The sequence below is a fragment of the Oncorhynchus kisutch genome, linkage group LG15 (genome assembly GCF_002021735.2).
Source record: "Oncorhynchus kisutch isolate 150728-3 linkage group LG15, Okis_V2, whole genome shotgun sequence".
NCBI classification, from domain to species: domain Eukaryota; kingdom Metazoa; phylum Chordata; class Actinopteri; order Salmoniformes; family Salmonidae; genus Oncorhynchus; species Oncorhynchus kisutch.
The window spans coordinates 59,066,251-59,090,478 of record NC_034188.2 but is presented as its reverse complement, the minus strand read 5'-3'; the positions used below and the strand labels follow the sequence as shown (position 1 = coordinate 59,090,478).

General features: G+C 45.0%; 1 long non-coding RNA gene across 1 annotated transcript in view; it reads right to left on the bottom strand.

The window, feature by feature from the left end:
- The window catches only part of LOC109905601 (uncharacterized), a 104,195-nt gene extending 80,418 nt beyond the window's left edge, over window positions 1-23,777 (bottom strand). Inside the window, exon 1 of the long non-coding RNA XR_002257291.2 lies at window positions 23,217-23,777. This is a non-coding gene — a long non-coding RNA (uncharacterized LOC109905601). The remainder of the gene's footprint in view (window positions 1-23,216) is intronic.
- Window positions 23,778-24,228: the final 451 nt, after the last annotated feature.

The following is a 24,228-nucleotide window of genomic DNA, read 5'->3' as shown; positions in this document are numbered from 1 at the left end:
TCACTCTGCAGTCCAACTCATCCCGAACCAGCTCAATTGGGTTGAGGTCGGGTGATTGTGGAGGCCAGGTCATCTGACGCAGCACTCCATCACTCTCCTTCTTGGTCAAATAGCCCTTACACAGCCTGGAGGTGTGTTGGGTCATTGTCCTGTTGAAAAACAAATGATAGTCCCACTATGCGCAAACCAGATGTGATGGTGAATCGCTGCAGAATACTGTGGTAGCCATGCTGGTTAAGTGTGCCTTGAATTCTAAATAAATCACAAAGACAGTGTCACCAGCAAAGCACCCCCACACCATCAAACCTCCTCCTCCCTGCTTCAAGGTGGGAACTACACATGCGGAGATCATCCGTTCACCTACTCTGCATTTTAGGAACCAAAAATCTCACATTTGGACTCATCAGACCAAAGGACAGATCTCCAGCTGTCTAATGCCCATTGCTTGTGTTTCTTGGCCCAAGTATGTCTCTTCTTCTTATTAGTGTCCTTAAGTAGTGGTTTCTTTGCAGAAATTCGACCATGAATGCCTGATTCACGCAGTCTCCTTTGAGCAGTTGATGTTGAGATGTGTCTGTTACTTGAACTCTGTGAAGCATTTATTTGGGCTGCAATTTCTTAGACTGGTAACTCGGATGAACTATCCTCTGCAGGATGAACTATCCTCTGCAGTAAAGGTAACTTTGGGTCTTCCTTTCCTGTGGCATCCTCATGAGAGCCAGTTTCATCATAGCGCTTGATGGTTTCTGCAACTGCGCTTGAAGAAACTTTCAAAGTTCTTGACATCTTCCAGATTGACAGACCTTCATGTCTTAAAGTAATGATGGACTGTCATTTCTCTTTGATTATTTGAGCTGTTCTTGCCATAATATGGACTTGGTCTTTTACCAAATATGGCTATATTCTATATACCACCCCTACCTTGTCACAACACAACTGATTGGCTCAAACACATTAAGAAGGAAAGAAATTAGACAAATTCACTTTTAACAAGGCACACCTGTTAATTGAAATGCATTCCAGGTGACTACCTCATTAAGCTGGTTGATAGAATGCCAAGAGTGTGCAAAGCTGTCAACAAGGTAAAGGGTGGCTACTTTGAAGAATCTCAAATGCAAAATATATTTTGATTTGTTTAACACTTTTCTGGTTACTACATGATTCCATACGTGTTACTTCATAGTTTTGATGTCTTCACTTTTATTCTACAATGTAGAAAATAGCAAAAATAAAGAAAAACCCTGGAATGGGTAGATGTGTCCAAACTTTTGACTGGTATCGTATATATCAGTGAAATGCATGTAATCGAAATATTCCATTTGAAGAATGTTACTACAGGGTACAGTCTGACAGTGTGGCCATATCTTATGCATGCAGTTTGTGTACAAATATGATGTGTGTGATGATGGGGTCAGTCTGTCTCCGAAGACAGAGAGAAAGAGGAAGGAAGAGATGACGAGAGGGAGAAAGGGAAGAGACAGGGAGACAGAGATAAATGGAGAGCGCGCGAGAGAGAGAGAGAGAGAGACAGAGACAGGCAGACAGAAAATAAGAGAATGAGATAGAAAGAGAGAAAGAAGGGGAGAGATGGAAAGAGTGAGGGAGGAGGTAGAGTCAAGGCGAGGCCAGGCCAGGCCAGGCCAGGAAGAAATTGGGTGTCTGGTGCACATGCCCAGAAGAATAAGGCTGCTCGACACTTCTTAAGTCTCCACTTGTACTGCATGCATTATTTATATTCCCCACTGCAACTGTCTCAGAGGAAAATTGAGATGTGTCTCTGTCTGATTCATAGCAGCTATGGGCCCTAGCACAGTGCACTGAGGAGCCATTGCCATCCGTTTGATCAAAAACCTAGGGAAAGAGTCTGTTGATGGGGACATCGACTCATATAAATGAGTTATAGGAGGTGTTACCAAACTTGGTTACTTAACGCTGGTATAATGCATTATGATGCGGTTCAAATGCAATGTAATACGTGTCACAAGCATGTATGACCTTCTTAAGATATGTTATTATCATCTCACAATGATCCTGAATAAATAGCAGCCATTTTGAGTCAAGTGACATAGAGGGGTATACCTTTTTATAAGATTTATCATAAGACATTATAAAGGCTCATGCATGTTTACAACAAGTAGGCCTAATGAAGCATTATACAGTGAGTAAATAAAATGTTACCAGTGATAAACTTCTCCACGGTTCTTTTCTCAGACAATCTCTAATCACCAGGGAAGGTGACGGAAACTTTCCGCCCACCTTCTAAAATATGTTAATCCCAATTTAATTAATTATTAGATAATGATCATTCATGAGGATGAGGACATTACAGCAACATTCTGAGAAAACGGAACCTTTTTTTATTAGCATAGCTTTCAGTTGAAGACAACTGAACACAGCACAAGACATGCTATTACTAAAATATCATATAATTTTCATATATGTCATGTATGATGTTCTGTCACATTCTCATCAACAAACTCAAATCACCAAATTACTCACTATGAGTTATGCGACTCAAAAAAAACCATATAAATTCACCCCTGTCTGTATGCTACATCCCTAGGGTACTCCTGGCACATTTATTCATAGTCTGGAAGTGCCCAGAGGTTCTCACCTTTTGGCAATCTGTGGATTCATCAATATTAGGTATTTTGTATAAACCCATCCCATGTCTGCCCACTGTACTACTGCTTAATGATGACTCATCACTGAATTTAACATAAAGGCAGAGAATGATTTGGCTTGCCGCCTTAACAGCAGCCAAGAGATGGTTGCATTACGATGGCAAGCCCCATACACTTTGCCACACCAAATGTACAGTCCCAGTCAAAGGTTTGGACACACCTACTCATTCAAGTTTTTTTCTTTTTCTTTTTACTATTTTGTATGTTGTAGAATAATAGTGAAGACATCAAACTATGAAATAACACATATGGAATCATGTAGTAACCAAAAAACAAATCCAAATATATTTTAAAGTTTAGATCTTCAAAGTAGCCACCCTTTGCCTTGATTGACAGCTTTGTACACTCTTGGCATTCTCTCAACCAGCTTCATGAGGAATGCTTTTCCAACAGTTTTGAAGGAGTTCCCTCACATGCTGAGCACTTGTTGGCTGCTTTTCCTTCACTCTGCGGTCCAACTCATCCCAAACCATCTCAATTGGGTTGAGGTTGGGTGATTGTGGAGGCCAGGTCATCTGATGCAGCACTCCATCACTCTCCTTCTTGGTCAAATAGCTCTTACACAGCCTGGAGGTGTGATTTGGGTCATTGTCCTGTTGGAAAACAAATGGTAGCCCCACTAAGCGCAAACCAGATGGGATGGCGTATCACTGAAGAATGCTGTGGTAGCCATGCTGGTTAAGTGTGCCTTTCTAAATATATCACCGACAGTGTCACCAGCAAAGCCCCCCCACACCATAACACCTCCTCCTCCATGCTTCACGGGGGAATCACACATGCAGAGATCATCCGTTCACCTACTCTGCTTCTCACAAAGACATGGGGGTTGGAACCAAAACTCTCAAATTTGGACTCATCAGACCAAAGGACAGATTTCCACCTGTCTAATGTCCATTGCTCATGTTCCTTGGCCCAAGCATGTCTCTTCTTCTTATTGGTGTCCTTTAGTAGTGGTTTCTTTGCAGCAATTTGACTATGAAGGCCTCATTCACGCAGTCTCCCCTGAACAGTTGATGTTGAGAGATGTCTGTTACTTTAACTCTGTGAAGCATTTATTTGAACTGCAATATCTGAGGATTGTAACTCGAATGAACTTATCCTCTGCAGCAGAGGTAACCCTACCTTGTCACAACACAACTGAACTACTCAACGCATTAAGGAAAGAAATTCCACAAATGAACTTTTAACAAGGCACACCTGTTAATTGAAATGCATTCCAGGTGACTACCTCATGAAGCTGGTTGAGAGAATACCAAGCATGTGCAAAGCTGTCATCAAGGCAAAAGTTGGCTACTTTGAAGAATCTCAAATATAAAATATATTTAGATTTATTTAACACTTTTTTGGTTACTACATGATTCCATACGTGTTACTTCATAGTTTTGATGTCTTCACTATTATTCTACAATGTAGAAAATAGTTAAATAAAACCCTGGAATGATTAGGTGTGTCCAAACTTTTGACTGGTACTGTATATATTTATGGACATAGTTCAATATGAACTGTCAATTTCTCGACTGCATGGTGCAAAATCCGAGAATATTAACATATGGACGACAGCATTTGGCAGTGTAAAATCATTACTTTAAGATATGTACTGAAGTAAGCAGGTCCTGTGGGTGGGATGTGGAGGTGGAATGAATGTATTTGTGTATTGTCTGTTGGTTTGTTGTTTTTTGTTAGTCAGCTAAAAAATGTATCAAAACTTGATCACAAAAAAAAGTATGATGTTGTAGCGAAACCACAGGTCTGTGGTTGAAGTCTCATAAAGCAACTGCTCTAAACATGAGTAGTCCAGACAGGACAGAAGCTGTCTGTGGAGAGGGATTTTAGTGGATACTTTGGTAGAAAAGGCAGGGGAAAAATACCCCCCAAAAAAGAGAACAAATCTCCTTTTTGGCTGTTCAAATCCTTCAATAGGAGAGTTCATTCAGAGTTCGCTCACAAGTCGACAAAAAACAACAACATTCTTCGTAAACATAGCATGGGTGGAAATTGACTTGGTGCATCCTTAATGAATGAAATACTAGCTTTTTGAATGGGATCATTTTGAGCCAGCAAATAAAAGCTTAGCTGAGTTCGAAAACACCAAATCACCTGGAGGCACTTTATAACTGAGTGTAATTAAAGTGATACATCACAACTAAACAAGCCTCATTTCTTTACAACAACCTTGTATCTCTCACAGGCAGACATTTGTCTTTGCACCAAGGAGACAAAAGCACTGCAATAATTAGCATGAAAACAAAGATGGGCGTCGGTGTGGTGGTAAACGAGCAGTGAGCTCATGGAGTGTTGACCACCTTCCAGATGTGCTGATCAATACAGTGTCTTTTGACTGGTATCGACACACAGCACCATGTGTGAAACTGTACAGCCGTGGAGCCGTGCGGGCGTTCTGCATTCAGAGCATGCAGTTCTCCCTGCAGTGGCGAGAAGGAGTAATAAAAATGGTGGGTCCAAGTCCAGGCTTCAGAGGAGAGCAGCACATCTGCAGCCAGCCAAAGCGGACTGTGGTCGCCGGTGTGTGTGTGTGTGTGTGTATGTGTGTGTGTTTGTGTGAGACGCACTGTGTGTGCAGGGCTATCAATCACACCCACCATAGGCCCTTCACCTACGCATACGTGCGCATGCACACACATGCATGTGTGCACATGCATACACACACACGCATACACACACGCATACATACACGCATACACACACACACTCTCTCCCTCGTATAAGACTAACACACACAAACACAAATGCAATCTCTTATCTCCTAACACACACACACAATCATGCACTTAGTGTCACTGCAGTCAGATTGATTAAAGTGAGAGAGGGATCAGGCTTTCCTTTGCATTTCTGCACTTATTAATTCATTGACTAACTCAGGCTGACGTGCTTGGGGAGAGAATCCAGTTAAGTGTGTGGGAGCCATTAAAGCTACACCCAGAGACATACAGTAGACCACTGTTCTACAGAATGCCTCTGTTTTGATGAAAGAATGAGGTACTTTTGATCAAAGAGCAGCAGTAGCTTTTCACATTTGAAAAATGAAAGCCTGTATTCCATACAGAACTCACAAACGCATGTGTCTAGTAGGTTCTGGAGTAGGCATGCAATCTCACAGAGCTTCTTTGCAATCCAGTAGAAAATCAATTCACTTCAGTTTTCATCATATATCTTGACGCTGGTCCTCACAAGTGTACTTAAAGACGTAATCCTTAGATGCACTTCATTTTACAGCAATGACATACACTACCTTTCCAAAGGTACGGTAGACTCTTCTATGTGATTTCAATGCTGCATGTGAAGTGACTGAGATATGCAACATAAAGATGCCACAGTACATTCTAGGTTGGCATCCAGATCTTAAGACTAATGACTGCAATTCACAGATACCCCTTGTCTAGGCCCGACAATTGACATCGACAGTAAAATATCTAAGCAATACTGGAAATAGACAATGTTTTTGATGGACACCATTCTTTTGAAGACAGAGGCATGTCGAGTGAAGTATACAGACAGACAGACAGACAGACAGACAGACAGACAGACAGACAGACAGACAGACAGACAGACAGACAGACAGACAGACAGACAGACAGACGGGCAGGCGGGCGGGCGGGCGGGCGGGCGGACAGACATATCATAAACACTGTAAAAATAACTCTGCTATTTTCCCTGTGCGATGCTCCTGTCCTTGCTATCGCTGCTTACTATGCATCCTCTCTTGCTACAAACAACCTGACAAATAGCTGGAGCCAGGATGAGTTACAATGTCACCAGCAGTCTACCAGCAATGAACCGAATGACCGGCCCTCTGCTTCACTATCTGTGTCCTGTGTCTCTAATGTTCAAAACCCCATCGGCAACAAACAAATCACACCTGTTCCCTGTTAAATTACCACCAGTAGCTAGTTTTGGGATTGGGGAGGAAACCTGATATGAGCCCCTGAGGCGCTGTACAAGGTGAGGCACTATATTTGAGCAGAGCCCTGGGAATAGGGAGCCATTTGGGACTCATCCCTAGACCTGTTGGTGTTGCTTTATTATGTTCACACCAAATACAAACATATACATACGAGCAACAACTTACAGACGCACACAAACAACGATCTCCTCTGCCCAGACCCGCATGCTCACACCCCCATCCCTAGTGCCTGCATTATGGTTTGCCACAATGGCCTTAAATGTTGATGTTGCTTTAGAAAGCACATATTCATGCAGTATCTACTCAGAGATATAATGAGAGGAGGGTGACTGTCACTGATTATCTCTCCCTTCCCACTAAACATATGATAAAACATGAGGGGGAACCAGCCCATGCCCACAGGCCTCCAGGCTCCTCTATCCCGGTGACAGGCAGGGAGAGGAGACCAGGACCCACACACTCCTCAGCCCCGGCTGGTGCTGTAGTAGCACCCACCGCTGCCCCACATTCCTCTCACTTAACTGGGGCAGCTGGGGCTTAGCTGAAACTCATTTGGCAGCCAGGGCCCTGAGAGAGATGGCTGGGGAGGAAACAGAGGAGGAGGAGGAGGAGGAGGGAGGTGTACGGCTGGAGCTCCAGACATAAATAATGACCTGTCACGAAAGCGATCGTGTGAGTAGCAGTCATTTTTGGTGAAATTAAAAAAATTGTCCTGGAGATTAATAGCTCTCTCCGTTTCTCTCCTTCACTTGGACTGATGCTTTCAGAATGGCTGCTGCACATTGAGACAGCTGAACATGTTGAATATGGAGCACACAAGATGGACGCTAAACGATCTGGTATGATAGGTCTTATGAGTGGCAAGGACCTATTATCTGAACGAATTACACAAGAAAAATAAGCCATTACACATACCTACACGGACACACACACAGTGTAAAGGCTATATATAAAATCATATTGATTTACTTTGATAACATTCCTAATTTTATCAACCTAGCCCTTCCTCATCTGTGTGTGGTGTTATCGTCTTATGAAAAGAGGTGAATATTATATGAACAACTTGTAAGTTGGTCCTGAAGGGACTCTTCAGTATTTAGTATTTAGTGAGCTGATAGAAGTAGTGTTTTATTCACAGTGCTGTGGCTTCATGCCCTGAGGTGTGATGTTGTGTGTGAACGTGTGATGCTGTGTGTGTGTGTGTGTGTGTGTGTGTGTGTGTGTGTGTGTGTGTGTGTGTGTGTGTGTGTGTGTGTGTGTGTGTGTGTGTGTGTGTGTGTGTGTGTGTGTGTGTGTGACTACAGTTGAAAATTAAACTGCTGGAGAGAATTGTTGATTAATGTGCAAATACATGAAACAAAGTAAAGGAAGTAGTGTATTTGTGGCTGTGTGTGATGCTGGTCTACAGATGGCAGCTGTGTTGGGGCCCACCTCAGGGGGGTTAGACCAAACCACAGTCCACACAGGAGAGAACACCAGTCATTCCACAACGTCCTCCGAGGCAGATTCGGTGTTCTTTGCCGCTCACGCCCTATGACAAAACAAACAGCATTTGTGATGTTTGGCTCGCCGCTAGGATTTCAGAAAAAAATATATACATAAATCTTTCCCTGTCTGTCTCGAGTCTCGCTGCCCAACTGCTGTCAGAGAGTTGTGGGTGTCGAGATCAGCTCAACCTCCCCCCAACTGACTCCCTCAGGACAGGGGAGGTTTGTTATTTATTTTTAAGAATACCGCTAGTTGACTTTTCTTTCCATTCCCACTGTACTTTGGGTTGGGCGAGTGTAAACATTCCAGAATCGTATGTAGCACACTGCTCACACAGTGGTGTAAAGTACTTACTGTAAGTCAAAATACTTTAAAGTAAGACATAAGTCATTTTTTTAGGGTATCTGTACTTTACTATTTACAGTATAATTTTGACAACATTTACTTTTACTTCACTACATTTTCGCTGACACCCAATAGTACTCGTTACATTTGAATGCTTAGCAGGACAGAAAAAATGTCAACTTCACCACTTATCAAGAGAACATCCCTGGTTGTCCCTACTGCCTCTGATCTGGCAGACTCAAATGCTCAAAAAACACAAATGCTTCGTTTGTAAATGATGTCTGAGTATTGGAGTGTGCCCCTAGCTATCCATGAAATGAAATAACTAAAGAATTGTGCCATCAATTTTGCTTAATATAAGGAATGTGAAATGACTTACACTTTTACTTTTGATACTTAAGTATATTTTAGCAATTAATATTGACTTTTGATACTTAAATTAAAACCAAATACTTTTCTGTACTTTTTCCACCACTGCTCACACAGAGAATGCCAAGCGTGTGCAAAGCTGTCATCAAGGCAAAGAGTGGCTACTTCGAAGAATGTCAAATATAAAATATATTTAGATTTTTTGTTTAACACTTTTTTGGTTACTACATGATTCCACATGTTATTTCATAGTTTTGATGACTTCACTATTATTCTACAATGTAGAAAATAGTCAAAAGAAAGAAAGACGCGTGAATGATTAAGTGTGCCCAAACTTGTGACTGGTACTGTAATCAGAAATACAAAGAGGTGTTGTGTAAATGACAACAGACAGTTAGGAATAGGCTATTCTACAGAAGAGACAAAGACCCTTTAAGCTTTGTCACTATGATAAGTCTGCGGCAAGCATTTGTCAGTGATAAGCCTGCAATTGGTATCTTAAAGGGTTTCATCAATATTAGTTCAACAAAAAATTGTGCAATCAATTCACAGCAATAGCTTTATAAAACCAACCAGTATGGGTGGAGTGGAAAAAATAGATGACCTCGAATATCTGGATATCCCTTAAAATAGAACATCAACAATAAATTACGTCAAAAACACTGTCAAGAAGTCGCACTAGTTTTACTCTGCCAACTTCAGATTAGCGTTCAAACCTTTTCCGCTAAGATGATGAATATTGTTTTGTGGAGCTGCCTAGATTTTGTTTTAGCGAAGGAGGTGATGGCGAACAAGAAAATAAACATTCAACATCTTTTGGCTGGGCAGCCTTGTTTTCCTTCCAATTAAACTTTTATGACACCATTCAGTCATTTAACTTCTCAACTCCTGACTTACACAAACACGGGTGCTACTGTATATCACTATATTATTGACAGACACCACTAGCGTAGCCGCAGGGAAAATGCCGTAATCAGTTCCTGTTTCAGCAGACCCAGAGGCATGGGCAGTAATTAATGGAGTTAATGTTTCCCTACTGAGGAAATCTCTGATTACTCAAGGTAACACAGAGAATGGACTCTATTCATAAAACTCTTGCTGTTCTCCTAAAATGTAAGTATTACCTAAACAACTACTTTTCCAAAACCACCATATATATGCCCCAACCTTCAGCTGATTGCCTTTCCAACTACATACACTGAAATACCACATGTAATTTGCCTGTTTTAGCCACGGGCGAAAAATAATTATAAATGTCTCTTGCATATAGGCCATGAAATTATGACGCAGTTTCTGAAAATGACCCACAATTGCGAGGCTTGGCAAAGTGGTTAATCATGTTTACAAAATTCCCGAATCTCAGTGCAAGAGACATGACTGCAGTACCTGGTTCAAATCCAGGCTGCATCACATCTGGCTGTGATTGGGAGTCCCGTAGGGTGGCGCATAATAGGCCCAGCGTCATCTGGGTTTGGCTGGTGTAGGCCATCATTGTAAATAAGAATTTGTTCTTAACGGACTTGCCTAGTTAAATAAAAAATACATTTAAAAAAGCTAACTTGGGCCTCCCGGGTGGCGCAATGGTCTAAGGCAGTGCTGGCTGTGCCGTCAGAGACTCTGGGTTCGAGCCCAGGCTCTGTCGCAGCCGGGCTGCGACCGGGAGGTCCATGGGGCGATGCACAATTGGCCTAGTGTCGTCTGGGTTAGGGAGGGTTTGGCCAGTAGGGATATCCTTGTCTCATCGCGCACTAGCAACTCCTGTGGTGGGCCGGGCGCAGTGCACGCTGACCAGGTTGCCAGGTGCACAGGGTTTCCTCCGACACATTGGTGCGGCTGGCTTCCGGGTTGGATGCGCACTGTGTTAAGAAGCAGTGCGGCTTGGCTTGGTTGGGTTGTGTTTCGGAGGACGCATGGCTTTCAACCTTCGTCTCTCCCGAGCCCATATGGGAGTTGTAGCGATGAGACAAGATAGTAACTACCATGAAATTGGGGAGAAAAATGGGGTAAAATAAAATAAATAAATAAAAAGCTAGTTAATGACAACCGATCAGAAATGAAATGTTTACAAACTCCTAACTTCATGCAGAAGATGTTTAGTGGCCTAAGTACATTGCTAAATAAAAATTCAGGAGCTCAAAATATCTATTTTGTTACTGTATCTGGTGACTTCTTAGAGTCCCCTTAAATTCTATGGATCCACAAGCATCCACAGAACAACTGATCATCCCTAATCTGCTGTTTAGCTACTGTTCTAACTTTCCTTTTACTAAATAATAATTACAAAGTCAATGGACCTTTGTCTAAAGGTCCAACATATCCCTAATAGGTTCACCTTGGCAGCTCTAGAGCTTAAAGCCCAGCTCCAGACTCCTACCCCAACCCCAAGCCCTAGACCCCAGCCTCTGCATAGCTTCAGCCCAATGTCAAACCCCAACTCAACCCAAACCTCAAAATCAGAACCAAATCAGCAGCCCAAGCCCAAACTCAGGCAAATCTAGAAAAGCCAAAAGCCAGCCCAGACCAGACCAGACCTGCTCCTTCCCCAGGTGGTCAGCCCCAGCCTGTAAAGCCAGCCCAGACCAGACCTGCTCCTTCCCCAGGTGGTCAGCCCCAGCCTGTAAAGCCAGCCCATGCCCCAGCCTGTAAAGCCAGCCCAGACCAGACCTGCTCCTTCCCCAGGTGGTCAGCCCCAGCCTGTAAAGCCAGCCCATGCCCCAGCCTGTAAAGCCAGCCCAGACCAGACCTGCTCCTTCCCCAGGTGGTCAGCCCCAGCCTGTAAAGCCAACCCAGACCAGACCTGCTCCTTCCCCAGGTGGTCAGCCCCAGCCTGTAAAGCCAGCCCAGACCAGACCTGCTCCTTCCCCAGGTGGTCAGCCCCAGCCTGTAAAGCCAGCCCAGACCAGACCTGCTCCTTCCCCAGGTGGTCAGCCCCAGCCTGTAAAGCCAGCCCATGCCCCAGCCTGTAAAGCCAGCCCAGACCAGACCTGCTCCTTCCCCAGGTGGTCAGCCCCAGCCTGTAAAGCCAGCCCAGACCAGACCTGCTCCTTCCCCAGGTGGTCAGCCCCAGCCTGTAAAGCCAGCCCAGACCAGACCTGCTCCTTCCCCAGGTGGTCAGCCCCAGCCTGTAAAGCCAGCCCATGCCCCAGCCTGTAAAGCCAGCTCAGACCAGACCTGCTCCTTCCCCAGGTGGTCAGCCCCAGCCTGTAAAGCCAGCCCATGCCCCAGCCTGTAAAGCCAGCCCAGACCAGACCTGCTCCTTCCCCAGGTGGTCAGCTCCAGCCTGTAAAGCCAACCCAGACCATACCTGCTCCTTCCCCAGGTGGTCAGCCCCAGCCTGTAAAGCCAGCCCAGACCAGACCTGCTCCTTCCCCAGGTGGTCAGCCCCAGCCTGTAAAGCCAGCCCAGACCAGACCTGCTCCTTCCCCAGGTGGTCAGCCCCAGCCTGTAAAGCCAGCCCATGCCCCAGCCTGTAAAGCCAGCTCAGACCAGACCTGCTCCTTCCCCAGGTGGTCAGCCCCAGCCTGTAAAGCCAGCCAATGCCCCAGCCTGTAAAGCCAGCCCAGACCAGACCTGCTCCTTCCCCAGGTGGTCAGCTCCAGCCTGTAAAGCCAGCCCAGACCATACCTGCTCCTTCCCCAGGTGGTCAGCCCCAGCCTGTAAAGCCAGCCCAGACCAGACCTGCTCCTTCCCCAGGTGGTCAGCCCCAGCCTGTAAAGCCAGCCCAGACCAGACCTGCTCCTTCCCCAGGTGGTCAGCCCCAGCCTGTAAAGCCAGCCCAGACCATACCTGCTCCTTCCCCAGGTGGTCAGCCCCAGCCTGTAAAGCCAGCCCAGACCAGACCTGCTCCTTCCCCAGGTGGTCAGCCCCAGCCTGTAAAGCCAGCCCAGACCATACCTGCTCCTTCCCCAGGTGGTCAGCCCCAGCCTGTAAAGCCAGCCCAGACCATACCTGCTCCTTCCCCAGGTGGTCAGCCCCAGCCTGTAAAGCCAGCCCAGACCAGACCTGCTCCTTCCCCAGCCTGTAAAGCCAGCCCATGCCCCAGCCCAAAGCCAATCCCATTGGGGAATTTCAACAGACTTTCATTTCACTTCTGGCTTCTGTCCAGGCAGCTTGAGCCACAGCCACACAAAGGACCCAAGTTTCAAGTTGAACGTGAGAACCACCTCATCTCTTGACCTCTATTAGCATATGAATGGTCCAGAAAGGAACTGAAAGCAAAGAGAGATGAGGGAAAGGGAGAGTGACCGAACACAGCTCAGAGTGTGCCCTTGGCCGACTCTCCTCCTCAGTTTCAGTTACTGTGAAAACAAACTATGCCCTTTCATACAGATCTCTTTACAGGGTGACACGCTCTGACAAAGAGCTACGCCCAAAAACATGTTGCTCCAACATTGCGCACACATTTTGGGAAATATGATTGGATACACAAAAACATTGCAAAGGCTTTTTTCTCACTGTCTACATGTCTGAAATGTGGTTAAATTGATCAAATGAAATGTATATTGGGGGAAAACATCTGCGCAAAGAGCATACATTTCCTATAAAGAAAGAGCCTATTGACTATAATATTCAATGCATCTAAATCAAATTCATGGCAGTTCAGTTGCTCTTATTTTCAGTTGTGTTAATAGGTGTAAAGCTATGCTGAAAAAGGCCAACCCATACCTGGTGTAGTCTTTTACTGTGAGAGACTCATTGGATAATCTGCCTAGCCAGCAGTCCCCAGGTTGGCACTATTCATTGAGTTTATCTGGGAGCGGGGAGGGGAGTCAAACACACTGACCTTACTCTCAGTCCACTAACAAAAGGGCACGCTCTCTCTGCCCTCCGCTCCAGCTGGTTAGAGGAAGAAATAGAAAGGTAGGTGAAGGAGTAGAGGAGGACCGGAAAAGAGGGGGAGGGAGACTAACTCATCAAAGAAATTCTATCAATACAAGTGGGGTCCAATGTGATAAGCAAAACAGTTCTTTCGGACACCAATGACAACCACAATGCCCATGTGTGGTAACAATACATCCAACAGTGTTACAAAAAAATGCGCTGACCCAACCTTAAGTGGCAGGAGTAGGGAGAGGAAGAAATTACAGCAGAGGTGTGGACTCCAGTTACATGACATGGACTAGAGTCTGACTCATCACAAATTTGATAACTTGAGACTCAACTTGATAGAAAAGAAAATAATTTCAGACTTGAAGACTCAGGACTTTGACTTGATACTGATGACTTGAAATGATTTGTGGATTACTCTCCACGCAACCAGATACTGTAGCTGCAGCATCGCATTTGCAAATAGTTTTTTTGCAACAGATTTGCGAGTGAAACGCACACTCGGCCCTCTGATTGGACCAGCAAACTGTCAATCAACACAGGTCGGGTGAGCTAGCGAAGATTGCTGATTGGATCGGGTGCAGCGCAAACGCCAAATTGTAGGGAGAGAGGATTGCCATAAATAAATATGCAGCTCTATAAATTGTTTGGGGATCAATAATATGAACTGTTTAATTGGCAAGCTCACCAGCAATGGGTCATCAAGCAACAATTACTGGTCTTTTGGTATGTCAAAATTGCTTGAAATGTATCATTTACTTATGAAGAATTTGGAATTTGTTGTTAAAATTTATTATTGAAATGTGTTGTAAACCAAATAATGAAAAGGGCTGTATGGTAGCCTTAATAAATAGACACATATTTGTAGTCATTGCACATATAGATTCTTTTTCTTACTTCACTTGAGACTTCACTTGATAAAAACATGTGACTCGACTCGACTTGCTCTTAGAATGCACAACTTGGATTTAACTCAAAGCTCGACCCATTCTACTTGGGATTCAAACTGAAATTATAGTGGCAGGCAGGAAGAGGCATATGAACGTCAAAGACATTGGCTGCTGTGGACATACAGTATGTTATATTATGCTTGGCCTGCCAGTCCTCAACATGAAACAAAGCTCTGTAAATCTGTTCTCCGTGTGTCCATTATCCACCTCTCTCTCTCTCTCTCATTTCCCCCTCCTCACTTTGTCTGCCAGCTACACACCACTCCTGTATAATTTGTTATTTTCTTCATATTATTGTCAGAGAAGTGAGAGCAAGAGAGTGAGCTGCCAGGAGAGGCAACATTTCAAAGGCACGATGCGGAAAAAAAATCACATATTATCTAGCTGCTATCTTATTCCATTGTTGGAAAACCACCAGTATCTTTATACCCAGACAAGCACCCGATTCTCACAAACACCTTTAGTGGCACAGAAAAGTATTTCCGTCCGTCTGTCCGAGGTAGATTATGTCCTGTGAGATGTGAGTAGACAGGGCTAGGAGGAGCATCCGTCTGTGCTGTGGCATTATTGCTCTCCTCCACTGCTTTTATCATCTCCACAAATCTCCACTGTCTGAGCCCCAGCCTCCCCATAAAGAGCCAACCTGTGAGTATCACCGAAAGAGAGAGAAAGAGAGAGAAAGAGAGAGAGAGAGAAAAGTAGTAGCCCGTACCCAGACACATCCATCTCACACGCCTCTGTCTGGAACAGACAGACGGACACGCCTGGTATATACTGTAAGCTACAACTGAGATTTGAACTTTATAATATTGATCAGAAACATCCAATAGTATAACATTTTAGACCCCAAAGACTCATTGTCTTGCAGAAAAGCACATTTTGAACACTTGGACTGGTTATTACAGTGCAGAATCACTGGTATGAGGATGTTACATGGCAAGCTACAGTAGTACAGTGAAAGGGAAATAGCAGATAATAACAGAAGAGAGATTGGTGGATTGATACAGGGTTCAGAGGAAGTGCATTGCCACAGGATCTCTCCAGTGTCAGTCAATCAAAAAGACTGAGCTCTCTGAAAATGAGAATCCACACAGATAAGTGACCCAGGTGCCGCCAAAGATTGTTTCGTCTCGCACAAAGCCGAGATAACTCTTACACAACGTGAACCGCAACCAAGAACATTGGACACAATCTACATCAAACGACTGTTGAAAACTACCTATCGCTGTATTGTGTGCGTCAAATATGTCCACCTTCAGTTAGCAAGTAGGCCTACAGGCTACTCTTAGTGCAGTATCACCTTTATGGATAAAACACATTTGAGTCAATAACTAAAAATGGACCAATATTGACCTCCAATAAAGCACAATGTTCTGTGTTTATGTATCCTCTGTGCAGGCATGCCGTTAGCTTTATGTCAACAGACGACTGAGTCCTTTTACCCCGTATTCATAACACAGCCCTGATGTCACTGAGATAACCTTAAGTAACCACTGACGTGGATCTGCTAGCTAGACCAAACACAAGGCTTGAGTTGACACATAGAATGTACTTTGCCCAAAGACGGCTAACTTGAAACATCTTAAAACATTCACAACTATTTCTTCATGCCATTTTGAGTCAGTTTGAACTTTTGAACAGTGAAATATCACCGCAAATATCCCTTTTTTCCATGTCATTCTGAGTCACTTTTGACAGTTGGATTCATAGTCTTCAGTCAGTTTCTTATGATTCCCCATTCAGTTCTGCCAAGGCTATTCAACTATTCCTCTGGCAGTGACAGATGGCCAGGGAGAATCATTTGATCACTTCAACAGTATATGACATATTTCTTCATTTGGCATCTCTTTACAAGGCACATTTAACTGGACAAGGAACTAACACTGTCCGTTCTCTAGCCTCGCTCCCACTCACCCTCTCATTAAATGGTCCTCCAGACAGTGACAGCGACTGTGTCAGATTGGAGACTTGCCATGCAGCTCATACTGAAATAAATATAATCCACTCCACCTTCCCACCTATGAGCCTCTTTATACCCTTCAATATCATAATCACACAACAATTTTCTGACAAGCATCAGAAAACATGTTTCAAAACATTGAACAAACCCCCTTGAGGTTGCAATTTGAATATCAGCCACTTGTACAGAGATTCAGGACTCCCTAGACGGGATACCTCAGTATCTGCCCATCTAAGCTCTCATCACCATGGTGATTGTTAGGATCACCATGGTGACGATAGGCTGCCCTGCTCCCATCATGCATCTGTCTACCCATCATGCCCTAGCCTTTGTCCTCTCCCCAGGAGAGATGTGGCAACACCCAGAGGAGTGGCATTAGATTGATGCATCTATTTCCAACCATCATACAAGCCCTAGTCCCAATGACTGGAGGTCAATAGTCATTGGAGCGTTTCAATGTCCCTCACCCTGGGACTAAAAAGTAACAAACAACTAAATGTGACAGGGAGCCGAAGGGAGTTGACAAGTTCACAGCTCTTTCAGAGAACATGGCTTCATACTGCTTGATGGATCCTGGGCCTACAGAGGGCAAAGACAGTAGTAGTGCACTACTTTTGACCAGAGCCCAATGGGCCAAGGTCTGGGCTCATGCCTCCCCAGGCCTCTGGCCTCCATTCTCCTTCCTCTGGCTCGGCATCTAGGGTGATGTTTAATGAGAAATCTTTATTGGAGTTCTCTGGGAAGAGTTGGGCCCCATGAGGTTTCTACTCATCCCAAGTTTAATTGTGAGCTGCTTGCTTGCTTGGCCCATGGCCTATGTGAGGCTACCCGAGTATATTATTATGTCTAAAACGATGCCAATGATGACTTTTACAACTGTAATTAAGCTTATGAGATAGACAATAATGTGTGATTTCATCATGTCCACTGTCACATCTGAAAACATTCAGTCTAAATCTTTTAATTTACTCAAAATCACTGCTGTCATTTGATCAAAACCAGCCTAACGTGTCTCTGCCTCAATGTTTTTTTATCTATGAAATGATTGAAAGATTGATCATATATCCTCTTGGCAATTCATCAGGCCACCAACATCCATCATATCTACTGACAAATCTACTGACCAGGCAGGTAGCCTAGCAGTTAAGAGTTTTGGGACAGTAACCGAAAAGTCACTGGTTTGAATCCCCGAGCCAGTAAGGTAGGGGTGTTATCTTAAGAGTAGGGGTGTTAACCCCGGTGTTAACCCCGGTGTCCTGGCTAAATTCCCAATCTGGCTCTCAAACCATCACGGCCACCTAATAATCCCCAGTTTACAATTGGCTCATTCATCCCCCTCCTCTCCCCTGTAACTATTCCCCAGGTCGTTGCTGCAAATGAGAACGTGTTCTCAGTCAACTTACCTGGTAAAATAACGGATAAATAAATAAATAAAAAAGGTGGTGGAAAAATCTGCCGCTCTGCCCTTGAGCAAGACAATTAACCCGACAGAACATCTGCTCTCTGTGGATGTGGATTAAGGCATCCCCTGCACCTCTGATTTAGAGGGGTTGGGTTACATTTCAGCTGAAAGGTATTCAGTTGTACAACTGACTAGGTATCCCCTAGTGTAGCTGGTGGTTCATAGTCAAATACTCAGTGTAAAGAGGACAACAGGGTGGTTCATAGTCAAATACTCAGTGTAAAGAGGACAACAGTGTGGTTCATAGTCAAATACTCAGTGTAAAGAGGACAACGGGGTGGTTCATAGTCAAATACTCAGTGTAAAGAGGACAACGGGGTGGTTCATAGTCAAATACTCAGTGTAAAGAGGACAACGGGGTGGTTCATAGTCAAATACTCAGTGTAAAGAGGACAACGGGGTGGTTCATAGTCAAATACTCAGTGTAAAGAGGACAACGGGGTGGTTCATAGTCAAATACTCAGTGTAAAGAGGACAACGGGGTGGTTCATAGTCAAATACTCAGTGTAAAGAGGACAACGGGGTGGTTCATAGTCAAATACTCAGTGTAAAGAGGACAACGGGGTGGTTCATAGTCAAATACTCAGTGTAAAGAGGACAACGGGGTGGTTCATAGTCAAATACTCAGTGTAAAGAGGACAACGGGGTGGTTCATAGTCAAATACTCAGTGTAAAGAGGACAACGGGGTGGTTCATAGTCAAAATATGTCTGTTATGCCACAGTTACCAAACAGCATGTTGATTGTACTGAAGCCATTGCTCATCTCTACCAAACCTTAGCCAATGGGAGGTAATGATAGACACAGCTGTCAGTACCTGAGGGGCTTTTTTCATTAACTTTCTTTGTCACGACCAATGGAAAGACTGAATGGAAGAGATGATGATAAGAGAATGGAAGGGTGATGAAATCATGGCAGCCGAGAAGACAGTTGGTAGAAAATGGTTTTTCTAATGCTAAGAGTTATGGGTTCGATTCCCACTGGGGGTCGTCCATATGTAAAAAATGTATGCATTTGACTGTAAGTTGTTGGACAAAAGCATCAACTAAATGGCATACAGTATATTAGCTGGTGCAGTAGAGTAGTAGCACCACTTGTCCCACACTTCCTAGTGCTCTTGCACCACTCTCTGTCCAGAGACAGGCTGAACATACATTTCTCATCAACAGGTTTCTCCGAAAATGTTAGTGAACAGGCGTCATAGTTTACTAGGATATTGTCACACCCTGACCTTAGTGAGCCTTTTTATGACTCTATTTGGTTTGGTCAGGGTGTGATTTGGGTGGGCATTCTATGTGTTGTATTTCTTTGTGTTTGGCCAAGTGTGGTTCCCAATCAGAGGCAGCTGTCTATTGTTGTCTCTGATTGGGAATCATACTTAGGTAGCCTTTTTTCCCACCTATGTTGTGGGATCTTGTCCTTGTATTGTTGCTGTTGAGCCCAACAAGGCTGTACGTTTTGTTGGTGCTCTCTTTCTTGTTTTTCTGGTTATCATTAAAGAATATGATTAACCTACCCCACGCTGCATCTTGGTCCACTTCTTCAGACGATCGTTACAGAAGATCCCACCACAAAAAGACCAAGCAGTGTTTTCTGGAGGAGTGGACATGGGAGGAGATACTGGGAGGAGATACTGGAAGGCAAGGGACCCTGGGCGCAGGCTGGAGAATATCGCCGTCCTAAGGAGGAAATGGAAGCAGCAAAAGCGGAACGGCGAAGATACGAGGAGTTGACACGACGAAGCATGCACAAGAGGCAGCTCCCAAATGTTTTGGGGGTGGCACACGGGGAGATTGGCGGAGTCAGGTTATAGACCTGAGCCAAGTCCCCGTGCTTACCGTGGGGAGAGTGGTACTGGTCAGGCACCGTGTTATGCAGTGAAGCGCACGGTGTCTCCAGTGCGCGTTCACAGCCCGGTGCGCTACATTCTAGCTCCTCGCATTTGTCGAGCTAGAGTGGGCATTCAGCCAGGACGGATTGTGCCGGCTCAGCGCTCCTGGCCTCCGGTGCGTCTCTTCGGTCCAGGATATCCTGCGCCGGCTCTGTGCACTGTGTCTCCGGTGCATCTCCACAGCCCAGTACATCCTGTGCCAGCGCCTCGCAGTTGCCAGGCTAGGGTGAGCAGCCAGCCAGGATGGGTTGTGCCAGCTCTGCGCTCCAGACCTCCAGTGCATCTTCACGGCCCAGTATATCCTCTGCCAGCTCCACAAACTAAGCCTCCAGTGATGATCCATGGCACGAAGCCTCCAGTGATGATCCATGGCACGAAGCCTCCAGTGATGATCTAGGGCACGAAGCCTCCAGTGATGATCCAGGGCACGAAGCCTCCAGTGAGGATCCATGGCACGAACCCTTCAGTGATGATCCATGGCACGAAGCCTCCAGTCATGATCCATGGCACGAAGCCTCCAGTGATGATCCATGGCACGAAGCCTCCAGTGATGATCTAGGGCACGAAGCCTCCAGTGATGATCCAGGGCACGAAGCCTCCAGTGAGGATCCATGGCACGAACCCTTCAGTGATGATCCATGGCACGAAGCCTCCAGTCATGATCCATGGCACGAAGCCTCCAGTGATGATCCATGGCCCGGAGCCTGCAGTGAGGATCCATGGCACGAAGCCTCTAGCGTCGGTCTCCAGTCCGGGGTCTCCAGCGACGGTCTCCAGTCCGGAGCCTACGGTGACGGTCTCCAGTCCGAAGTCTCCGGCGACGGTCCCTAGTCCGGAGCCTTCAGCGGCAGTCTCCTGTCTGGAGCCTCCGGCGACTGTCTCCTGTCTGGAGCCTCTGGCGACGGTCTCCAGTCCGAAGTCTCCGCCGACGGTCCCCAGTCTGGGGCCTGCGGCGAGGGTTCCCAGTCCAGGGCCTGCAGAGAGGGTTCCCAGTTCGGTGCCTGCAGCGAGGGTCCCCAGCCCGGGGCCTACAACGAGGGTCCCGAGTCCGGGGCCTGCAGAGAGGGCCGCCAGTCCGGGGTCGGCGACGAGGGTCCCCGCACCAGAGGCGCCACCAAAGGGGGGGGAGCCAGAGGTGGAGCGGGGTCTGCGTCCCGCACCGGAGCCGCCACCGAGGATAGATGCCCACCTGGACCCTCCCCTATAGGTTCAGGTTTTGCGGCCGGAGTCCGCACCTTTGGGAGTGGGGGGGAACTGTCACGCCCTGACCTTAGAGAGCCTTTTTATGTCTCTATTTGGTTTGGTCTGGGTGTGATTTGGGTGGGCATTCTATGTGTTGTATTTCTTTGTGTTTGACCAAGTGTGGTTCCCAATCAGAGGCAGCTGTCTATTGTTGTCTCTGATTGGGAATCATACTTAGCCTTTTTTCCCACCTATGTTGTGGGATCTTGTCCTTGTATTGTTGCCGTTGAGCCCTACAAAGCTGTACGTTTCGTTGGTTCTCTCTTTCTTGTTTTTCTGGTTATCATTAAAGAACATGATTAACCTACCCCACGCTGCATCTTGGTCCACTTCTTCAGACAATTGTTACAGATATACTGTGCCTACCTCATATCTATGGAGTAAGAGAGGGCATATCTGTTAGATAATATTGCATCCTCTGTATGTCATTGAATTTCTGTCAAAGTGTGTATTGGAAAGATACAACCATACCCACTATGAGCTTGGATTGAACTAAACAGATGCCACATACCTCATTTAGGAAAGGTCCTGAAATACTATCAACGTTACATGTTGTCTGGAAATTCATAAAGAAGTGTGTACTTCTGTGCCTTATTTAATGAGTAAATAACAAGGAGGCTATAGGGTAATGTACACAATGTTCAACTCTACCAGCACTAGCTCTCTCTCCCCCTGGTGATATATTCTGCCCCAGTTCTAGAAGCATAAATTATAAATCTGGCAACACAATGTCTGTGGGGAGGTCACCACTGACACCAACCAGTAGCAAGGCATGAAACATGCTGGGATATACCTGGGTAGTGTTCATTTGGGCACACACTGGAAAATGATTTAAAAAACGAAATTTGCATTTCTTATGGAGGAAGTCCCGCTCCTGTTTCAGTCTGTTTTCTTCCATTTGATACCAAACGAACACGACCCAAGAATTATATCTTCAGTATTTGCACAGCCAGGTAAGCTGCCTAATACTATGAATAGTAAAACGACAGGTTCATTATTGTATTCTTTCTCTCTGGTGATCATACCAAGATGCTGTTTATTGCTGCAATACAATGATTTCAGGGCGAAATATTCCACTACTATGTTGAAGTTAATGTAAAATTGTGAGAATAGAATAAAATAGAATGGAATAGAATTGGAATATAACATTGTGACATTAAGTGTGTGAAGATAAGTAATCTTTGAAAATGGGCAATCATTCAAGGCTGCAGTATGAGTGTCAGTATGCAAACTATGATCATTTGTTTCTTGACATCTGAATGCATGGTAGTGAATCAACAAAAACAAAATGTACTCTACACTCTTAGAAAAAAAGAGTTCCAAAAGGGTTATTCGAATGTCCCCATAGCTGAACACTTTTTGATTCCAAGTAGAACCATTTTTGATTCCAGGTATAACTATTTGGGGTTCCAAGGGTTCTACATGGAACTCAAAAGGGTTTTTATCTGAAACCAAAAGGGTTCTGCCTGGAACCAAAAAGGGTTCTTCAAAGGGTTCTGCTATGGGGACAGCTGAAGAACCCTTTTAGGTTATAGATAGAACCTTTTTTTCTAAGAGTGTATTGAAGAAAAACAGTTTTCACTCTTTCAATGACCACTGTCAAATAAGATTGACCAGAGCAATGTACAATATGTCTACATATTGCTCCAACCTGCACGCCCACGCCGTAGTCATTTCTCACTGATTCTTCCTTTATTAAAACCCCTTGGCTTCGGTCAAGACAGCAAGACAAATCCTTCTACGGCTAAGGCTCTGGACTCCTATTCCAAGTCTCTCCAAGAAAGGGTCACATAATATGCTGTGGAAGAATGCAGGCAGTTAAACCAGTTACAGACTACAGTAGGTGCCACTCAGCAACACTGAAGGGCATAAAGAGAGTCCACGTGTCTGTCTGCTCACCCTGTAACATTGCACAATTCTCAACCAATAAATCCTTTCCAGGACGGTGCACCCTATAACACCACATTTCCACATACAAGCAAACATGAGATGAAAGAACTTTTGACTGTGCAATAACCAGGAGAAATACATGAAATGGAAACTGCTGTCACTTGCTTGAGAACCTCATAGTACTGACCTTATCAGAAGACCACGGGTTTCTCATCTCTCCTTCCTGCTCATACTTCACACCAGCTCCCTCTTGCCTTTCTTTTGAAGTTAGTCCCTCCAGATCCACTGTTTCTGAGGCAAAGTTAGTCTGTTCATTTTCTTCTCTTCATTTTCTTGCTTCTTTCAGCTGTTTTGTCTAGTCTTCTTCCCTCGGCTATCTCTCCACACCAAAACAAAAGGGGCAAAGAAAACGAAAGGAGAGAGCTGTGCAGCGAGAGAGCATGACAGAGACAGAGAATGTGTGGCACAAAAGTCTGCTCGGACACAGTCACCTCACAACTCTCCTGTTCAAATTTAGAGGCTGGACCTGGTAGAGCAGAGCCGAGCCCCACTGAGCATGCTCAGAACTGAGAAGCACACTTAAATTAACATTAGTTCCTTTCCAGTCCCTGGCTTCCCCTCCCCTCTCTCCAATATCTCTCTCTCTCTCCCTACCTCCTCCCGCATGCCTCACAGTTGAACAGGAATCAGGAATGCTACTCTTATATGAGAATCAAGCCATTTTCCTTACCTCTCTGGATCAACACGTATAGCCCCCCTCTGGCTGACAGACAGTCAGACAGACAGCGGAAGCAGTATTTAGTAATATTGGAGCAAGACATGCTCTACTTACAGGAACTCACAGCTTCAAGCTCATTTTCAATCCAGATTACTTGCAACAATCTTTTCATCTTTCTGTGAAGTCTAGACAGGAATGAGAGTTGATTTGAGGGTTTCTAATACTAGAACCAAAATGCTAAGTCCAGTGTTCCATAGGTCAAGTCAGAAATAAGGTCAGAATGATGTCACATGTGACCTTTCTCACTTCCCCAACATATCTCCACACGCAGCACCTTGTCGGTCATCACAAAAACACAATTTCTTGCAAATGCTTTATGAAAACATAAAATGTTTAAACAATCATATATCTATTTAACACTCTCTTTCTCTCTCTCTCTGGTCCCTTATATCTGGGCTTGACTGATAACAACATAATCTCT